This window comes from Mus musculus, chromosome 15, assembly GCF_000001635.26.
Source record: "Mus musculus strain C57BL/6J chromosome 15, GRCm38.p6 C57BL/6J".
Classification (NCBI taxonomy): domain Eukaryota; kingdom Metazoa; phylum Chordata; class Mammalia; order Rodentia; family Muridae; genus Mus; species Mus musculus.
In genome coordinates, this window is record NC_000081.6 from 18810657 (window position 1) to 18828749 (window position 18093).

An 18093-nucleotide genomic window follows, 5' to 3' on the forward strand; every position below is an offset into this window, starting at 1 on the left:
AAGCAGGTCTTGGGTTACAATATTTAGGATTTAAATACATAGCAGCAGCAGACCAACTCTCTACACTGTGAGAGAAGCGGGATCACTTTGTCTACCAGCATTTACTTCTTGCTGATGGATGCATCAATTCTGTCCCTTGTTGTTGGGGTTGTCATCTCCCTGTGTCATTGCAACCCAGCCTCATTGCTTTTCCGGTGTGGAATGAAAAGGAGTGCCTCTCCTGGAATCCTCCAAGCTTCCTGCCATAGACTGACATTATTAAGGCATACCGCTTCAAGGTCTGAACAACTATTGGTTTCTCGCCACCCTTCCCTCTGTGTAAACAGCTACTGTTCCATGACACACACACATGTTTATTCTTCAGGTTCTCAGCCTTCTGATGCTGTGACAATTTAATATAGTTCCTTTTGCTGTGGTGACCCCAACCATAAAATTATTGTGTTGTTACTTTATAACGGTGATTTTGCTACTGCTATGAATTGTAATGTATATATCTAATATGTGCTTCCTGTAGAGGTCATGAGGTTTAGAAACATTGCTCTAGAGAACCCTGACTACAACAAATTTACTTCTGCTGCTGTTTGTTAGTGGGGAACGGAGCTGGTAGAGATGACAATGGAGAGCTTAGAGATCAGACTTCTTTGAAGATGTTGTACATCACCTCCTTCCCATCATTTCAATGGTAATATGTGAAGAGAAGCACCTAGGAAATGATTCCTTATGGTGATTAATGATACTGTGCTGACATGAATGATGGAAAGAAGTGACCCAATTTGTCTTGTACCTGAGAACTCCAAACAATGAAAGAAATAAAGTCACAACTGTACTGTGGTCGTTTTGTTACTTACTCCATGTATAATAATAGGATGAGTGAACACAGCATTCTGAAAACATGGCCTCAGCAAATATTTTTACCTTTGGCCTCCTGCTCCCTTATGGAACCTGGAATTTTCTCCAGTCAGATCTTACTCCAGTAGTTGGTGTGACTGTAATACTGTTGCATGGCCGTTTCCTACAGAATTAAAATCTTCCATTTCAGAGAGAAACTCCTTAAAACTAGATGTTTAGAGGAGGTTGAAATAATAGGCTGTTGTAAGGGGAAGTGAAATATTGCAGGGAAGTTGATAAAGTCGGGAAGTGAATGACTGCAAATTAGCTACAGGAAGTCCCTGAAATTGAACAGATTCATTAGGCTCCCCTCTTCCTAATAGTATATAAACACAAAACAAAACAAACAAGCAAACAAACAAACAAACAAACGCACGCTGAGAATTATTCTCATTAAAGCCACGCTGCCAAAAAAGCCTCTCAGACAAATCTGGGCACCAGGAATAGGCAGAGACCAGCTGAAGTATTTAGAAGAAACAGACTAGCTGATGTACACAAGAGACTCAGACCAACTGAGCGACCTAGAAGGGCCACTTGTGGCCTAATGTGCTGCCTGCAGGCTGTGCCGTGTGTCGCAGGTTTCTAGCTTTGCTGAGCTGTCACCTGTGCTGGAGTGAGCTTTGCTGACGTATCTGTATTTGAATCATTTCTACTCCTGAAAGTAACCCCTCCTCTGTACTTTATTAAATAACTCCAACCAAATCCATTGGGTCACCAAGTTGAACGTTAGTATTATCTGGACTTTTTGGAGACATATGTATTTGTTCATAGTTACACAGGAAAATTATATCACATGACAAGTACAATGAGGAAACAATGAATTTCACCTAGTTCACACATTTTTTTTAAACATTTACACAGTATATGCTGTACTTAGGTCTAGATGTACAATTGTTGAAAGATCTCTTATTATTCACTTTTATGATGAAAATAATTTATATACTATACAATGTATGATTATGAACTGTGGTCTGTTTCATACTGTAGATACACAAAACTGTTTCTTCTATTAGACGCTTGTAGTTTTTGATTAATAACATTTTTTCTCTGCCCATCTACTACTCCTGCCATTCAAGCTAGTTTATGCCCTGATATTTTTCTATCTTTTTTCTGAAGTTGACTAATTTCAGTTTCACATAAAAATGAAATCATGTATGATGTGTGTAGTCATTTTAGAAAATACTAAAGATAGGCCTTAAAATGTAGAACTATAATTATTATATGATCTATCAATCCTATGACTGGGTATGGACGCTAAAATGTTGAAATCAGTATGGTAAAGAGAGATGTGCAACCTCACACTCATGTCAGCATATTTCCTGGTAGCCAACATTCAACAACAATTTATGTTTTTATGAATGGATGAAAAGGTAAATGAGATGACCAAAAGAATAGTATCCAGCCATTTAAATCAAGGAAATTGTATGTCTGCAGAAGCAAGAGTATAGGAGAATTTATTATGCTAATAGAAAGTAGTCACATAGAGTAGGATATTTTGTTATATTTGTCCCAGGTGATAGTCAACATTTGGCAAGTGAAAGAAGCCAATACACAATTTCTATGGTCTAATAAACTATCTGCAGGGTTTAGTCATCAAGGCAGAGAGAAGCAGACTTAATAATGAGAATGACACAGATAGATTGTGTTTTCTAAAAGACAAGGCTGTGGTATGAGACCAGTTTCCATTAAGTAACAAACCTCACAGTTCATTTCTTTAACTTTTTTTTTTAATGGGAGGAGGACTAAGCTAGATGATTTGAATCATCAAGAAATCAACTGTTAGATTTGAAATTTATTTAACATACTATTTAATGTCTCACTAATAATATTGAGAAATAATATTCTGGTTATATCTTATACTTCTATACTAAATTCAAATTCTTGCAAACTGGTTAAAAATATTTACATAGGATCAGTCTTGATATTATTTCCATTAGAATAGATAACAAGATTATAAGGTATTTCCATCTGAACCAAAATGTTGGCAGTGTTTCATACAGCAAATTTTTATAAAATAGTAGATTTCCTAAGTTATGATCTTTAGCTAAGGGGCAAATTTCAAGTATATGTAGTAATTGTTTAATTGACTTCAGACAGTATCCTCCTCAGATGTGGGAGAACAAAGAAAGCTGACATAAATGTTATTGCATCCTGGAATTCTAAGCTCTGTGTCTATGACTTGGAAGTCTTAAGTCTTCAAAAAAATTCGTGAGCTGCCAAGCTAATTTGACAGCTTCAACTTAGGGCAGAATATCTTGTAATTGGACTTCTTGATAAGCAGCAATGTTAGAGAAAGGGGAGGATGAGACAAATGGCATTTTAGGGGAGAAGAAGTAAAAATAAAAGCTATGGTTTGTCTGATGTTTTGTATTAAGTAGTTAATTTATTTGAAAATAGTGTCTCTTCTTAAAGAACTTCTAAGATTTTTTTCGAAAAGTTTTCCAGAATAACAGTATTTATTAAATTATTGATTTCAGCAGGCCGCTACATCAAAATTATAGCAGAAGAAATACAAAAATGAAAGATTATTCATATTCTGTAAATCAAAAGGAGACAAATTAGGTTTAAAATGTTATTTTCCACTAATTTGTATCCAATTTTTTCTTTCACTTATTTGCTCAGGTAAGATTTCAATCACAACTAGAAAACAGAAAATTACTGTTTTACAATTTTTAGACAGACCACTCACCTCAAACAGGTAAAGATAAAAGCAGTGGGTGTAAGTGAGACTTCAGTTTTCAATCAACATGAAAATAATTCAATCTATTTTTTTTTTGTGTTTGTGTTTTTCTGTGAGGATAGTATCTCTTTATAGACAACCAACATTTCTCACCTTAAAGAAAAAAACAGGAACAAATATATCAAGCTGTTTATGTAATTCAGGTCTGCTCTGAGATAGGGTAGAGACCAAGGAGGGCACCCATAGCTGATCGTTTATAGCCTCGCCTTTGTAGAGGTGCATTAGGCAAGTACATCATCCTGTACTTCTAATTAAGTGGGCTACTTTCTACAAAGTCATTGCACATTTTAATTTAACATATTACTTTAGAATTTCCTTTGGGTGCTGTTTGAGTCATTACCATGCCTCTTTCACACACACACACACACACACACACACACACACACACACACACACACACACCACCCCCTTCTTCCTTGACCTCCCATTACCAACTTGCAGAGTTCACTTGGTGTGGCTCGTATGGAAATGTGTTTGGCATTGACAACACTGACATTTCTTAACATTGCATTTTCTGCTCACATTCATGGTCCATCCCGATACTTCCCAGTTTCTTGGAACTAAGCGATGGATATAGATATGTGGATAAGTGTGAAAGGCATCAGGAACAGTTCACTGATACCTGCCAGACACTGCTCTTGTAAATTCATTATTACCGAATTTAATTTCAAACTGGAGAAGAGAGTAGAGAGAGAGAGAAAAGAGCACCAAGAACACATTCAGCTCTAGCTTGCCAGTTGGGGGCCAATGGCTTGTTTTATTGGCTCCCGACTAGTGAACATAAAATTATGCCTCCTCTACTGAGTGTCTGAGAACAATGCAAGTATCTTACATATGTGTCTTGCTCCTCATTCGCATTAGTATCTGTTTGACAATAAACTGGTCATATGAAGACCTGCAACATAATCCTTCCCACCCCTGTTGTGAATGTTACCTATAATGAAAATACAAGTTTAACTTTTCCCAAACTCTACTATCCTGAAAGGCCAAGTAGAAAGGAATTAGGGGGAAAAAATGTCTCAGACACATTATATTTGATGCCAAAATATTTCAGGAGGATGGAGTAATGTGGACACTCATAACCACACACCGGATAACCACAGAGAGAAACTGGAAGTGGAAATTGGCATTATCTCTCAGAGCAGCCAAAGAAACGGAGACTGCCTGGAGTAGAAGCTTTGATGTCGTTTATTATTATTTATTTATTTGTTCACAGTTAGGTCAGTGCACCTTAAAGAATAAGGATTACTGTTTACAACAACTTGGCAATTTCTTAGACATTTGGATTGGAAGTTTGCTTTATTTGATTGATTTTCATGTAATGACTCTTTAGATTTTTGTAACAAGTTGTCAGCCTTCACACATTATTATTACTATAATTATTATTAAAATATAATTAACCATTACTGTAACAATGATTGAGGATACTTTTGATGTTTTAGTGTGTTATAATTATAAGTTATGTTCTGTGTCACTTGAATTTTGTTATAAGCATGTATTTGGAAATATACATGTTAAATTTCCATGAGGTGTAATTGGCTCTCAGTGCACGTGAGTTCTAACACACATAGACCTGTTCAGGAGGTACTTGCTCATTCCTCCCTTGCTCAGAGAGCTAGCTGCACCTCTGTATTTCCATCCGTTTGTTTCATATATCCGGGACTCACTCCTTGACAGTTTACCAGGAAATCTGCAAACAGAGCATCTTCCAAAATTTCAGGCTACATCATGTTTAGCATAAAATAACGAACTGGAAAATAGTACTGTTTAATAGAACAAAGCACCAAAGGCTTTACTTTTTAGGCAGCAGGTATTCTTTTCTCTAGTTTTGATTGCTAGGGCGCGCAACCATTTTGACTACAGTTTTAGATATAGATGTGAGGAATAAAGAAGTGAACACTTTTTTGTGGAGGGCATTAATAGAATGTGATCAATTCTTATATCTATTCTGCCTTTCTCTCTTCTCTCCATCTCTTCCTTCTCGTCCCATCTCTTACTTAAACTTAAGAATTCTTGAATCTAGTTATCGTTAACTAAGTATTATACAGTGCCATAAAACAGAGTATCATTGGGAGGCTATTCTAAATTTGAAATATAATAGAAATTTTGTTCTATAAAACCACACTCTAATAGGCTATCATGTGACAAAAGATGTGACAAAGACTGTGACAGTTGTGTCCAATTCAACTCTGTTTTAGAAACTTAGAACAGCCAATTTTATATGTTAATCATAGTATTCATATATAGTGATATCAATGGCTTCAATGGTTAAATATTGTGGTTGTTGTTTCCTTCTGAGTAATTACTATCTCTCCATGCCTCCCAGGGACATCTGTCACTCAGTATTTCTTTTCTAGTCAATAATATTTTACAAGTGATATGAATACCTAGGCCTTACTTTCCAAGGACCCAGCACCTTTTCTCTGCATTTGATTCCTCTTCCAGAAGGTAAATGTGGAACCATCTATCATGTGAGTTCAGTTCCTTACATATGTTGACAGGATGGAATGAAATTTTCTGATATTTGCATGAGGCAAAGGCATCTTATCAATTCAAAAGTCCATGTAAGAGAGGGTCAAGGTTCTTTTAGAAAACTCCCTTGGTCATGTGTTGTTTGGAGCATGTATTATAATTAACCAAATGTTATTTCACTTTGGATCCAAGCCTTTGGTATTAAGGAAAAATAAATAAAATACAACACATATATCCAGTAAAAGAATTTTTCATCTTGCAAGAATAGGCACCAGTCATGAAATCTATTTAAGCTGTGTTATTGAACAGAAGAATATATGCCTTTAAAATTTCTCTTAAAAGCCAATGTATATATCAATCATAGTATTATAGGAAGTAAACAGTGACCTGAGTGATATAAATACAGCCTCCCTCCTCCCAAGAAGTATGTAATACTTATTCTTAATAGACCATGAAGACAAGGGACTTAGGAAAAATTTGTGGGCAAAGACTGTAGCTATTTCTGTTAGAGTCCCATTTGCTGAACTTTTACATGGTCAGTACATGTATTCTCATCTTAGACTCTGCAAGGGTTATATGTGAGGAAAATTAGTTCTTTCCTACTATAGATACCATTTAATGAGTGAAAATGATTTTTGATTTTTACTGTGAGCTAAAGTGATAGAACAACCTGTGGTAAATTAAATCTTCCTTGAAATTTAAAGTGTCTCTGGCCTTCCTCGTCTATTAGTGCCTTCCTGTTTGTTTGTTTGTTTGTTTTCTGTCTGCTGTTGTTGTTGCTGCTGTTGTTGTTAGTTTGAGTGTGTAAAGTGTCTCCTGCTTGGTAAGTTATCAAATGTGTCCTCTCTGGGTTCTTGGCATCTTACCCCAGCAGTAGCAGGGAAGAGGGAGGTGAGTTCTGTAGACTGGTGCTGCCACTCTTACCTTAGTATTTATACCTTTAGCAAAGGTACTTAACAGCTCAGTAAGCTTATTGTGCTTTCTAATCACAGTTGCCTGACATGATCTTCATAATTGTTGTTGTATTTTATATTTTTATAATGTACATGTATAAGATTTATTTATAGGTAGCATTTTTTTTTTCAGAAGGAATCTACATGCATGTAGCCAAGAAAATGTAAAGGTGTTAACTATTGTGTGGAGCTATACTGACATCTTTGGTTAGGTTCTGGTTGATGAAAACTTAATGTAGAGATAGAAGAATTGGGAAAAGGACAATTAACGGGTTGAGGGGCAGCTGGAACCATCCAGATGCATCGGTATCAGACTGTACGCTGTTTTAGACATAAATACATTTATGAGAAAAAGTTTAAAAGCAAAAAAAAATTGTGTCAACTCCCAAATCTGAATATTTTAATGATACTAATTATATATGTAAATTATTAATGACACAGGCTGAGAGCATAGCTTGTATGATTAAACTGACAGAACTGCTCAGAGACATTCTCAAATGAGGAAGAGGAAGGTGTGTTCTCCTTATGACAATAAACAAGGAATAAAGGTATTTGGAGAACCAAAAAGTTCACTTGCCCTCAAAATAAAGGTTTAAAGCCAGCCCCCACCCACACCAATTATTCTCTGTTGTTAATATACCTGGTCTGATTGCCCTTTGCTTGGCGCTCCGCTAATATTTGTGTTTGGACGGGCTGTTCTAAGGATGCTGCAGGCATATCCGTGCCAGAGAAAAGCAAAGAAGTAAATTTTTTTTTAATTTCTTTTTTTCTTTTTCTTTTTTTTTTAAATTTTAATTGCTAGAAGCAGTCGCAGAATCCGAGTTTCTGGGATTGTGTTAGGGGCGCAGGCGGATTAGATGGGGCCGATTACCTTAGGCTGGAAACAGAGAGTCTTTCTGCCCTGCGGGGGAGGGGACGCCTTTCATGCGCAGCCCTCCTCTCGGATGCTCCCTCCCTCGCATTCACTTGCAAATCGCTGTGTGCTGGCAGGAGCCGGCACTTCCAGTCTCTAACCTTCCCATGGCGAGTGCTGCAGCTCCATCAGCAGAACCTTTCTCTCCGTGTGAGGAACGGCTTTCCCCCCACCCTTTCCTTTCTTCCCCCCCCCCCTTCCTTAATCAGAACCACTGAATGAAAGCCAATCAGAGAGAGAGAGAGAGAGAGAGAGGGAGAGTTCGCTCCCCCCTCCCCGCTTTCTTTGGTTCCCTGCCGTCCAGAGTTAAAAGTGACGCTGAGAGAAAGCTTGAGTTAGACCGAAGTAGAATCAGGGAGAGAAAAATAACAGCAGAAAACAAACAGAAAGGGGGACAGGGGGACAGGCTCTTCAGGGTTATTTGGCTGGAACCAACTTCCGTTTTCCAGAAGCTGATGAAACAAGGTAGGAGGAATTCACCTCTTGTCTTTTAACTGCTGTAAGGTCTTGCCATTTCTTCCCTTGCTGGGGGTGGACATATGGGGTAGGTATGTTCTTGCCTCTTTTTTTATTTTTTATTTTTATTTTTTTAAGTTATATGCGCAATTATTCTAAAAATCCTTACCTTTCAGTAAACAAATGAGCATGCAACTCTTTCTGATGAGTTTCCAGGAACAACTGCTTTCCATGTAGGTAATGGGAAGCCGGATAAATAATCTATTATGTTCAACAGTGTGGGGTCTTGCTAGTGGAGTTTTCGAATTCATTCATTCTGAACAATTGCTGAAAATGTTTACGGAGTGTCATTAGTCTTGCTCGTTCCTGTTTACCTCTGTCTCGGATAGCAGCTTAGCAGGTAGCACTGTTTGCTGTGAACTCTAGCTTCAGCTAACATTACTTTGCATTCCATATGAACGGGTTCACTCCTCACTTATCCCTGGTCATAGTTCGTTATGCATTCAGTATAGAGAGAAATGACAGCCAGAGGACAGATGCCTTGAAGCTGTGAGTGGTCACATCTACAGGAAGACAGTCGATTGACATTCATCAGAAACAGGATGGATATAATTCCTATGCTCACCTTTTGTATGAGTAGGAAGTATCAGGGGGTAAAATTTAAAAGGGGGGGGGGATTAAATGCATGCAGTCAGCAGTTGCAGCATTTATTGTCTCTGCTGCAATAAAATCCATATTTTATGTGGTGTTAAATTAATGCAGCATGTTGGCATGTCTAAATGGATGTCCTCAACAAGTAACTATTATAGCACTGTAAGTATGGGCCAAAGCAGTAGTCGGCAAATGTTTCCATGCCACCACAATAAAAACCAAGTACCTCTTTCCCATGTACAGGGGAGAGGCTATAGGTATAATCAAAGACAAACATTTAAAACTGACCTATCATCTCTTGCTTTCAAAAAGAAAAAAGAAAAAAAAAAAGGAAAGCCGATCTATTTCCTACAATTGTGGTCCTTCATTCCAGTAAAAGCTCCTATTATCCAAAGCGGCACATGCATTGCTACTCTTTGGAGATGCTTCCTTTAAAAAAATATATCTAATTTTTTTTTCTCTTGTAAGATCTATTTTAAAAATAATCTGTCCCTGTGATGCTGACAACTGTTATACTTCAATGCATATGTTAGGAGACTCTCTCCCTTCTCAACACCCCCCCCTGCCTTTCTTTTAAAACGTAGTTACAAGAGCTTCACTGTGGTGAATAACACTTGGCAAGAGGGTGCTCATTTTTTAGGTCTGGTATGGTGAGGATTTTTAATTAGTGGAACTTTCATGAAAACATTATGTCATTGACAGAGCTGCATGTTCATTTTTAGTTACAGAGAGGAAGGGAAAGGAAGAGAGAGCCCGTGTTCTAGAGAGATGGGCACATGATAAGTTGCATGGGTAATCTGCTCCCTGGGCTGGTAAATGGGGCACATATGTATTCCGTGTGCAGAGCAAGAGGAAATACTGGTTTATTTGGCCAGAGAGGAGTGAATGGATTGAAAAAGTGAGCAGATGTGCACAGCCTGTGTATGTGGCCGAGGGGAACATCAATTGCAAAACATCCCAAGGGTAAAAAGGTAAAGGATTGCTTCCTTTTGCTGTTACTTTTTTTTTTTTTTTTTTTTTTGACTATGTTTTTAAAGTCTGACTCACTGTCTGCCTGCCTTAAACCAGACACTTCTTTGGTTTCAAATACTCACTGTTAACAAATTGACTTCAGAGCTGATTACATTTCTCTGACTCCAAAGAATGGAATGACATACATTGTGATGTTGGGGGGTTGGGGAGTGTGTATGTGTGTGTGGTTGGGGGGGGGGCGGTTAGGGAATTGAGAAAACCAAATGGAAACTGTGTGAACCAATCTACCTCTGCATAGATGAAATTAATGGTTAAATTACCAGGTGCTTGATTAATGCTCCAGGTGAGGCGCTTTGATCTTTATAAAAAAAAAAAATCACTGTTCACTAAGAGGCACTATGCTGTGTGCACTTGGGATGCAGAGCTTTACTGTGAGAATTTTTTTTAAAAATCTACACTGAGATATTCTTGGTGAAAAAAAAAAAAAAAAAGATTTTCTGTCTAGAAAGATATACAGCTCTGGCAACCTGGCACATTATTAAGGGAGTTCATGGAATATGAGAAACATATAAATAAATAAATAAATAAATAAATAAATAAATAAATAAATAGTTTCCCTAGCTAGGACTGTAATACGTGACAGTGCAAAGGTTGTGAAAGACGTGAATCCTGACCGGACTAAAAGGTGAAGTTTTTGATTATTACCTGCTTTCTCATATACACAAATAGAGACGGCAAAGTGTACAGATCTGGCAGATTTCTTGTCACATAGCTGTTTCCTGTGTCTCTTAACCTACTTTGCAGTAGGAGATCCGACACCACATCCTCCCGGAGTATGTCATTTTATACCACATGTCTCCACTAGGCGGCAGCACAGGCACAGCGTTGGACTGAGCATGCTGATTCAGCAGCTGTGAAGCATGCTAAGTGTTCTTAGGAGTCTTCAGAAGGTACAGGAGGCAATTGATACAGATCAACGGTATAAACTCAGCTTCCCTTGTCTAGACCTCGGTCTTCCAGAGCAATATTTGTACCATACACATCACACCCTGCTGATGTCACATTACAAGTAGCTACAGAATAGTAGGAAGTACAAATAGAGAAACAGAAATACTTTTTTTTTTAAATTGGCAATTATAGGTGGTTTATTTAAACTATTTTATTTCTCAGTTTCTATCTTAATTTTGCTAACTGCTTTGTGATTAATTTACAATATTGTCAAAAAACGTCGTTTCTCATAAAGAGCAAATGTGCGTTTGATTGTAACAAAGTGGACTGAAGTTCAAAAACAAGAAGGATTACCTATTGGTTCTCACAGTGATGAAGTTGACAAATATTGCTTCAAGTACCACGTAGAGTGACTATTGTGAAAAAGTGAATAAGAGAAAGATTATTAAAAATACAAAATTGAAAGTTGACATAGGAAACTCTATATTGATTTACACAACAGTCAAGACAGTGACTTCATCTAGACAATAACCTGCACTATATAGGACGGAAATATCTCTCTGTGTTTGTCTGGACAGCACTTGGGTCATGTTCACAGAATGTACTTCTAATAATTTATTGCTTTTAAAATTAATAAATTATGCTCAGGGGTTTTTTGTTGTTGTTGTTTTTGCTTGTTTGTTTGATTTTGTATTTCTGTCAACAAGCAGTTCCTGTTTCTATGATGGTGATGTCTGCTTAGGGGTCACCCTGGTCCTCATTTCTGACTCTGATAGATTCCATTCACTCTTTACTTGACATTTTGCTCTGAGACCTTGAGCCTTTCCAAATCAGTTGTCTTTCCTCGAAGGGTGGGTGCCTGAGGCAGAAGGGACATACTGCTTTTGCCAAGCCTTTCCTGACACCGTTCAGTCCAGCTAACCCTCACCCACACAGAGTAGAAGAATCAGGTCTGTCACTTGAAAGCCACAGAATTCTGTGGAAGTTCCAATAGTGAGATGTTAGTATTAATCAGGCAGCTCTTAAACGTAATTTCTTAATACAACTTTGCCTCATTGTTTATTACCAGTGCAACTTCTCAGAGAAAGACTGGCTTCTGTGTAATTTTGTTTTTAATCTTGAAAGTCATTTATTCTCACAGATTCCTTCAGACTTTTGTGCTGTTCCTCTGTAGCTGAATGAGTGATGTATCAACCTCTCTATTACAAAGTACATTTTGTTAAAGCCTTAACTGTTCGGGAAGCAGAATTTTAAAAAGAGAAAACAGTGCATTGAATATGAGGGAGGACAGTCAAACCCTAGCCCACATCATTTCAGGGGGTAGGTTCCTGAGAAATAATGCCTGCTTGTGGGAGGGTGAGATGCCTTCCTGTGGGAATCGTTTGCAGGTTAGAGATGGAGTTTGTTAGTAACACTGGAAAGCACTTTACCATCATGTGATTTCAGTGCTCAGTTGTATGTATGTATGTATGTATGTATGTATGTATGTATGTATGTATGTATGTATTTTAGAAAGCAGCATCTCTAGCCTGTCTTTATACATGAACATTAAAGGACATTTCAGGCTTCAGGAAAGGATGCAGCAGTAGGCTGGAAGATGCAGTACAGCCTTGTCTCTCAACAGGAAACTCAGCAGTAGATGACAAGTCTAAACACTTCAGAGCATTGCTGGTCTTCATAGATTTAGCAGAACATTTCCCTCCTCTTTCTTCTTCCCTTCCTCCCTTCTTCTCTCCCCACCTATCTCTTCCCCCTCCTTCCTCCCTCCTCTTCTCTCCTTTCTGATGAGTACTAACATCCACTGGCATTTTATATTATACCCACTAGTGTTTCTTTACCTCTTGTGAGTTTCTTGACTGTTATTCTCACAACTACCACACCATATATTGGATTCTTTGCCTAACTGTGTACACTGTATAGGCAAGACACCCCTGTTGAGCAGTAAACTGAAAGCAACCCTTGTGACATGGAGGTTTCTGAGGTTTTGAAACTGGCACCAGAGCAGTTTCCGGTGCTGAGAACTCAGCTTTCATTAACGGAGCAACTTCTGCAAATAATCAGAATGGAGACTGCATAGTCATGAATTATGATTCTCAGCCCATCAGTTATTGATTATGAGGCTGTGTTGATTTAGTGTGAGAGAGAATACTGAAGTGGTTTGACAGAGCTCTGATTTTAAAAATAAATCAAACATAAATTGCATGCTTCCAGAAAGCAGTATTCCATTAGACGTGTTGATTCTTTTTCTGCTGTGAGAAACAAATATACCAGTTGCTAACCTCAGAAAGGAAAGTGATGGGTAGGGAGGAATCTCTGTCGCCATATTGTCACAGGATGAACTACCATTGCTCCTCAGGGCTCCCGATGAAAACATGGGCAAGAAAATAGAGCAACAACCAGGTTAAGTAGAATGTGTGACAAGCTAAAATAATGAACATGCTGAATTAAGTAAATATTTTAGCTTGAGCTATTCTGGCAATTCTCTACAGTGTTAATACAGCCTGGGTAAACATCAAAAATTTTGATATAGCTATCTGAATACATCAAAGGCAGTCACCATATTGTCTAAGGTCATGAGCTTATATTTTTTGTGGGAATTCCTAACAAAAGCTCTGTAACCATCACTATTATAGTTAATTGATTATTTACCTACCTATCTAACTAATTAATTTCTGGCTTTTTGAGAAAGTTTCATGGACTTCATCTCCATGTTGCTGGGGTTGCAGGCTACCACGAGCAGCTACAACATAAGCTGGGAAGATGGCTCAATGGTTAGTAGCACTGCCTGTTCCTCTAGAAGATCCAGGCTCCACTCTCAGCAACAACATAGCATGATTCCAGGAGTTTAGGAGATCCAACATCCCTATCTTTCTCTGAAGGCACCAGGTGATCAATTGATACATAGACACATGTGCACTCACAAAAAGAAAACTAAAGATGGAAACATTAAAAACAATGAAACAGAGTCTCCCCCAGGTGTTCATTAAAAATGAAAATCAGGGAAATAAACTTTCACGGTTAACAGTATGGGTTATTGAATTTTTACAAGTCATAAGTATTCTAAAATTATTAACTCTACTTTCAAACTCAAATGATGCACTATGATATTTCATGATAGTTGCCTTCTAAAGATGATTTTTAACAGCCCTGGACATTGGAATAATTGAAAAGAACTGAAACTCTGCCAAATTTTCAGGACCTTGTATTTCTGAGTAAATCTTCAACTTATCAGTTACATCCATCAATTATTTTACTAAAAGATTGTCTTCAATAAAAACTATTGCAATTTTACTAGGTTTAATTTGATTGGTTTAAACTAATTCTTAAAAAAATAGTAACATGAATGTAAAAGCTTTTAACAGTGGTATTTATTTGCTTAGCAATAATGTAAAGGAAAGATGATGTTCACCAATTCAAAATATAAGGACACATTGGTGTTTTGTTTTGTTAGTTTTGTTTTTATTTTTTAAGACTTTGATGTATTTTTCTCCCTTTTTATTAGATATTTTCTTCATTTACATTTCAAATGTTATCCCCTTTCCTAGTTTCCTTTCCGAAAATCCCCTATCCCCTCCCACCTCCCCCTGCTCCCCAACCCACCCACTCCTGCTTCCTGGCCCTGGCATTCCTCTACACTGGGGCACTGAGCCTTCACAAGGCCTCTCCTTCCATTGATGACCAACTAGGCCATCCTCTGCTACATATGTAGCTGGAGCCATGAGTCCCTCCATGTGTATTCTTTGGTTGGTGGTTTAGTTCCTGGGAGCTCTGGAGGGTTTTTACACACTGTTTAACCATTAGTATTTAGTCAGATAGAACCTTTACATCTTTATTTTTCACTCATTTCTAAAGTGTAAGTTGTAGTTTATTCCTCTCTTATAGTTTTAAACCATATTAAGTTTTTAGTCTGATATTTAGAGTGGAAGCCACCACCTTGGAGATCCGATTTTTCAGCCTTTAGTTTTCTAAATGTAAAGTGGACTTTTGGATCAGTAGCATTTAATGGAAAGGATTTACTGTTTAGTTTTAGGCATGCAGCCAAGGCTGGCACACAACTGAGTGTGGAGCTGAGGACGACCTTCAAATTCTAATCTTCCTATCTGCAACAGAAGGATTTTTCTTGACTTTATTTATTTATTTAATTGTTTTAATCTTACCTTTATTTAGTTACTGTGTATTGGTGCACTCATGGGCATGTGAGTGCGTATGAGCAACGCAGGGTGTGGATGCATGTGGAGATCAGAGGACAACTTGAAAAAGGGGGTGAGGTGGAATCTCCTTTCACCATGTAGGTTCTGGGAGAATGGACAAAGGCTCTCTTTCCTGAAATCTCCTTTACCCACCAAACTAATGTCTAGGCCACAATTCGGGGAGATTTCTTTCTTTTGGAAAAATAGCATTTTTTTGCTAATTCGTCTAGAATTCTATTCAAAGTACTGAAAACATAGAAATAGAATTAAACCCCTTTTTCTGCTCTCTTTCTTCCCTCCACACTTCCCAGCCATCCTCCCTGCAACCCCTCCTATGCTCCCTCCTCTCAAGTTGATAGCATGTTTTTCTGTGATTATTATTCTTGCATACATACATACATACATACATACATATATACTCAAGATATGCTGTCTGTAGGTTTGAGTACAAGTATATGCACTAGAGCTTGCTGAGTCCATTGTTACTTGTGTAAGAATGGTTTCAGAGCTGACTACTCTGCATTGGACAGCCAGGAACGGTACTCTTCCCTAAGAGAAGCTAATTCTCTCTACAGTCACTATTTGCTTCTGTTTCGGGGCGAGAGCCTTTAAAATGTCCTGCTTCGATTATGATAACATGTCCATTGTTCTTGTGTTATTGGTGTAGTCATTTCAAGGAGAGGCACTTTCTCAGCAGAATTCCTGGGTTCTGGCTCTTGCAATTTTTCAGACCCCTTTTCCAGAGTTCCCTGAGACACATGTAGATGTATTCTTTGCCAGGTGGAGCTTCCACAATCTGTTGATCTACGTATTGTCCCAGTTGTGGTTTGGTGTAAAGAGAGGTTTCCTTGATAATGGATAAAGGCATATAACGGATTTTGATATTTACCCTCCCCCTAATTTTTCCCACACTATCCCAGCTTCCTCCCTACCCAATTTCCTGTTTTCTATGTTTGTTTTTTTGTTTTTTGTTTTTCCTCTTAAAAGCATGGGATCCCATTTATAATTCCCCCAAACAGGTTAGGGCCTACCAGATGGTGCACACTTAAAGAAAACTGACTTCTCCTTCCAAGGAGCTATCAGTTCCCAGGAAATCTTCAGCTCTTGGGGGCCATTTTAACCCTCTAGCTACAGTGATTTTGTATGGCTTGAGCTTGTGTAGATTTTCTGCATGTTGCTCAATCTATTTGAAATCATGTGTTATGGCCAGAAAACATTCTTTTGGGGTAATTTTTGTTTGTTTGTTTTTTGTTTCTTGTTTTTTGTTTTTTTGGCTTGAGATTATGAAATGATATACAGTTCTTCTCACCTACCTTCTTTTTTTTAATTAGATATTTTCTTTATTTACATTTCAAATCTTATCCCCTTTCCTTGTTTCCCCTCTGAAAATCCCCTATCCCCTACCTCCTTCCACGTACCTCCTACTCACCAACCCACCCACTCCCACTTCCAGGCCCTGGCATTCCCCTTCAGAGGGGTAAAGAGCCTTCACAGGACCAAGGGCCTCTTCTCCCATTGATGACCAACTAGGCCATCCTCTGATACATATGCCGCTGGAGCCATGGGTCCCACCCATGTGTACTCTTTGGTTGGTGGTTTAGTCCCTGAGAGCTCTGGGGATACTGGTTGGTTCATATTGGGGTTCCTCTTATGGGGCTGCAAACTCCTTTAGTTCCTTGGGTCTTTTCTCTAGCTCCTTCATTGGGGACCCTGTGATCAGTCTAATGAATGGCTGTGAGCATCCACTTCTGTATTTGTCAGTTATTGGTAGAATTTTTATTTCTTCACCTCAACTATGTTTTTGTTTATGATCTGAAAGAAAAATTGCACATTGAATCTTAAGTTCTAGCTCTTTTCCTTTTTTGTTTTTCCTTCCTTCCTTCCTTCCTTCCTTCCTTCCTTCCTTCCTTCCTTCCTTCCTCCCTTCCTCTCTCCATTCATCCCTCCCTCTCTGTCTTTCTCTGTCTCTTTCTCTTTCTCTTTCTCTTTCTTTCTTTCTTTCTTTCTTTCTTTCTTTCTTTCTTTCTTTCTTTCTTTCTTTCTTTCTTTTTGTTTCTGTCGTGTGTGTGTGTGTGTGTGTGTGTGTGTGTGTGTGTGTGTGTGTGTTGTTGTGGTTGTGATTATTGTTGGGGGAGGTTGAATGTGGGGCAGGTCTCAATATGCAGCTGTTGATTTCCTGGAATTCACTATGTAGATAATTTGGGCTTTGAATTGTGACATCTTCCTACCTCTCTTGTGCCTTGTGATTGTTGGTTGAAAAGGCACATACTCTAGACATTATTTTTTTTTTAATTTTACTATTGTGTGAGGAATGTTGAGTTTCTGTAAAAGTCTTACACTAAATACATCATTTTCACCTTTACTGACCTCAATTTTTTTTTGCTGTATTGTCATAAAACAAAAACAATAGAGAAAGAAAGAAGGAAAGAAAGAAAGAAAAAAAAAACAAAGACAAGCCCACAATCCTTGCAAAACTTTTCTCTTCTACCCACTGTGCTCTGTAAAACATGTTTTGATTTTTAACTATAAGTAAATAGTACTATCTAATACTTTATCATTTCTAAACCTTCACCAACTTGCCAATAGACACAAATTTTTGGGAACAACCATAACATGCACACATAAATCCATTTACAGGTAATACTGAGAGCACATACTTATACCTGTATCACTCCCCCAAAGTCAGGAAATGGTGCTCAAGGATGCTAAAAAAAAAAAGTACATATATACATACATATATACTCATATCTTTAATCACTTATGTGGTCCCTACTCTAGAGGGAAAGGTTAGATTTAGTTTGTTTCTAGAAGGTCAAGGAAGGAAAAGTATAAATGAGCAGAGCCTTCTACATTATGTAAATTAATTACAAATTTACATATGAGCCATCATCTTGTCCCATGTTAATACTT

General features: G+C 37.9%; 1 protein-coding gene and 1 long non-coding RNA gene across 5 annotated transcripts in view; one reads left to right on the forward strand and one right to left on the reverse strand.

Annotated features, from left to right (window-relative positions):
• Positions 1–8302, reverse strand: part of C030047K22Rik — a 121010-nt gene extending 112708 nt beyond the window's left edge. For both annotated transcript variants that reach the window (XR_383849.4, XR_875055.2), the window contains exon 1: positions 7925–8302. This is a non-coding gene — a long non-coding RNA (RIKEN cDNA C030047K22 gene). The remainder of the gene's footprint in view (positions 1–7924) is intronic.
• Cdh10 (cadherin 10) overlaps positions 8213–18093 on the forward strand; it is a 197338-nt gene continuing 187457 nt past the window's right edge. Inside the window, exon 1 of one of the 3 annotated variants that reach the window (XM_006520100.4) lies at positions 8213–8431. The gene's annotated coding sequence lies outside the window, so the exon portion shown is untranslated. Of the gene's footprint in view, positions 8432–9672; positions 10045–18093 lie in introns of those variants that run through there. The other 2 variants (NM_001316758.1, NM_009865.3) reach the window with 2 other exon arrangements.